This window comes from Oryx dammah, unplaced genomic scaffold, assembly GCF_014754425.2.
Source record: "Oryx dammah isolate SB20612 unplaced genomic scaffold, SCBI_Odam_1.1 HiC_scaffold_2, whole genome shotgun sequence".
Taxonomy (NCBI): domain Eukaryota; kingdom Metazoa; phylum Chordata; class Mammalia; order Artiodactyla; family Bovidae; genus Oryx; species Oryx dammah.
Window position 1 is genome coordinate 47724309 of NW_024070186.1, and position 4087 is coordinate 47728395.

Genomic DNA, 4087 nt, shown 5'->3' on the forward strand with positions numbered 1-4087 from the left:
ATACACAGAACTCTTCACGAAAGGATGCTATGCAACACTTCTGGGAAATGAGGGTGCTTCATATATGCGATGCACCAGCTCTGTTACTTATTTTCCACTGCACTTCTGTGAAGTATGAGAATATCCCAGATTTAGGTTTCAAGATAAGAGTAAGAGCAAGATGATTTGCTCAGGACCACAGGGCAGCCATCTGAGCTCAAGTCACTGACTCATAAGTGGCTGGAACTGCTCCTCCCTCTGGGTACAGCTACAGCTCTGTGGCATTTTCTGTTTCTGCAGATTAATAATAAAGGCTCACCCCACCCTTGGTTGTGGAGGTCTCACCCTTGCTAACTCACCTGAACATGATACAGCGAGGAACAAGGTCAATAACTGAAATTTATTTATTTATTTGAATTTCATGCACCTACACAGACATAAGTGCATAATGATGTTTCCCATCATTTTCTAAATATTTTATGTATCACCCTCTGCCCTTTGTCTCTTCCAGTCTCGTACCAGTATCTTGTGCCCCTTGTACCTCTCCCCTGCCACAGGGGCTCCTAAATTCCAAATTAAGAAATAAGAAATTTTGCTCCAGTTATACTTTAACTTAAAGATTAATTATTATTAAGTTAAAGGGGGTGCATAAAAAGATGGAGAATCTTCCTTTATTTTTCCTGTCCCTACTCTCTGAGGATACTGCAGAAAACAGAGTTTTTTTGTATTTACAACAACCACTAAGACATAAAAACAGAAAATAAAATTCTACAGAGAAGAAAAGAGATTTTTGTTTCCCTTTATTTCAACTAATTCAATTCAGATACCTAGGACAAAAAAGAATAATTATTCTCAAAGTTATCAGTTTAAAACCAAATAACTAGATGTTTTACAAGATATAAAACAAATTGACGATGTGAAGATCAGTATGGCAATTAGTAAGAAATAATAACGTATGTGAGTCTGTTTTTCAAAGGTATAAGGAAGTCTGATGTGTATTCGTTTTTCATTTTGTATATACTATTTGAAAGTGTATTTCTTAGATTTGATCAACCCCTTGAGTCTTCTAACACAGGTATCATCTAACCTTTTGCAGCAAACATACATCTTACAAAGTAGTGAGAGTAAAATTTCAGTCACTTACAAGCTGCTTTCTTCATCTATGTGACTAAAGCTGACATCTTAACAAAAACCTATACTTTGAAAAGCAAGAAGGCAAAAAGTTCCGAATTGTTCTGTCCAAACACAAAAATACCATCCTTATTTTGTACCACAATCCTATCCTCCCTCGCTGCTCCATGAATGAATAGTTGAAGTAATAAGAAATGAAAAGGAAAATGAGTTACTCACATTTTATGAGCGTATTGATATAAATAGTAATAAACATTAAAAAATGATATATTTAGCCTGAATCTTAAAAAAATATTTTGTTTGAAAATAATCCTACAGTGGATGAATTTGCCTGGTGAAGTAATTAGAGCAGAGTCCTTGCTTATCCAGGGCCTAGAAAGAATCTTCTGATGTTTAAAAATATTCATAAACTTAGATATTATTTTATCTTGATATTGCTCATGTTTTATATTATAAAGATACAATATTTTTGTGACACAAATTCTCACTTGTTTTCTATTTTTAAAAACCAAAAAGCTCTTATCTCATATTTAGCCTTTTCATTTTCACACATCTGTTTAAATGCTTGTATAATACATCTTTTAATGTGCTTTAGCTCTTAATTAATGAGGGAAAAATCTCAGAAATAGAAAAGTCATGTTATAAGGAATGTATTGATTTAATAGTATTCCTATGTTTATGTAACAATTCATAAATTTAGCAGAAATAGAAAAATATTTTAAGCATATGAATATCTGTAAATTACAACAGGCAACAAAAAATGTATTCAAATAAACTGAAAAACTTGGAACTCTGCAGAAAATTGACTTTTAAAAAAACTCATGTGTATGACTGGCATCTTGTGAAATAGAGTTGCCATATTTTTATGAAAACAAAATGAAGTCTTCTGATTTTACTTATACACAAAGAATAATGCACTCTTCGTTTATATATATTGATGCATCATTTTAAATATTTATACAAAGAAAGTGAATCCTAAATACGTTTACTCTCTGAGTCTCTCTGTTTGACCTCTGACATAATACCATTTCTTGACTTTGAATCATTGATTCCAAGGCATACACTTTCATTTATAGAGTATGTCCTATTAACTTTAAATCATTTATCCTTAGAAAAAGCCTCCAAGATTCAGATTACTTTTCAAGTGAAATTAACATTCAAACTTAGAAAAGCATGGTCTATATAAATGTGAATTCCTCCCACCCCCATTAAAATGTTGGTGATATCTTTTATTTATAGAAATACAAATACTATGGTCAATGATGGATTGTCTTAATTTAATGGACAGAACTTGTGTAATATCTGTAAATGTAACACTGAAAGTGAAAAAATTTAACCTTGATTTTAGAAAAGCATTATTTATTTCCAAAATTGATATTCAAAATTATGGATCTAACAGAAAGAATGTAAAGTTGCCATTTAGTAATTAAAAGCAAAACAAAACATCGTAGCTTTTATTGAGCCAATGAATCTCCAATTCTAGAACTTCAAATTATAAAGAGTTGATATTTCCAATACCAATTAATTATCATTGTATCACAAAAGGGTGGTAAATACTTAAAACTAAAAGATTTTCATGCTTTGGAAACAATATGAATATTAGTGACACCTGACAAAAATGGCCTTTGCTCTGTTTAACATTTAATCAAGTAGTTAATATTAAAACTGGAGACAGAAAAGATGTGTTGAAAGCAGTTACTTGTATATTGAGATTTGGAGAAAAAACTACATGTGGTTTCCATTGTCCCATAGCCAACATTTTGGAATTTCTTGCAGAATGATATATTTACATTTCTCAAAACTGAAAAAAATCTGCCTTCTTATTGGAGTTTACCATATGTCAAAACACTTCAAAAGCTAAATATTTTATATAAAGAAGGAGAAACAGACTAATCTATAATGTATATAAGATTAAGGACATTTCAGCATGTCAGAAATGGTGTTCTAGTTGTCAGTTAATTAATGCTCAAGTAATCCTTGATAAATCCTAACCAATGTTTTAATTTATGTGACTCTATCAAACATGTTTATTATATTCTTATACAACTTGCTAATTCAGTAACTTATCTGTAAAAGTTAATAAAACATCTGTAGCACTACATTTTAACTTGTACAAGGGTACTCTAAATACAGGATCTTCATATTTATTCAATTAATTGAACTCTATCAGTAAACACAATGACCTGGGGCGTAACTCATAAAAAATGCATTCTTTACATGGAATATTCTTGAATTTGTTTGAAAAATTAATTATAAAGCAAACTTTTCTCAGTGTATGTACACAGTAATTACCCCCAAGCCCTTGAAAGCAAGTGTTATTGAGCACAGCTCACCTATATCAATGAGATGACAGAAGCATCAAAAACTTCAATTTGTATCCAAAGGCTGTATGAGTCAACTTACTGTATATGCACAGACATTTTACTGTTCTGTAAGGCATGCTGTTGCAAGCATAATATCCATTTAACATATGGTAAAGATGGAGAACCATAAAAAGCATCTAGAAAAAAATCCAGCTAATGACAAAAAGCAGGTAAGTGAATACTTCAAACCTCAAAACATATACCAATCAGCAAGTCTGAGTAACATCTCTCTCAGGATATGAACAAAAATAACTAGCACAGATTTTATTGCATGCATCTTTTAAATCATAATAACTGAAAAGATTATATATAGATCTAATCCAAGTGAACCTAGAGTCACAACGTGTTGCCCCAGAAGAATAATTGTATCCGATGCCTAACTAATAAGTATTTTACCAAGACTTGGCAAATAAGTTGAGAAATGAAATTCTAAAAGGTGATAGAATCATGGGCAAAAATAATGGAGACTTATAAAACACATTCTGTAGTTGATAAAGTAGTTGACTTCTTGAGAGGACTGTAAAATTATCAGGGAAAGGAGAGCAGATGTTACACATTTGAACTTGGTAAAGCATTTGATGCACTGTTTCATGAAAAGTGACTCGAGAAATTAG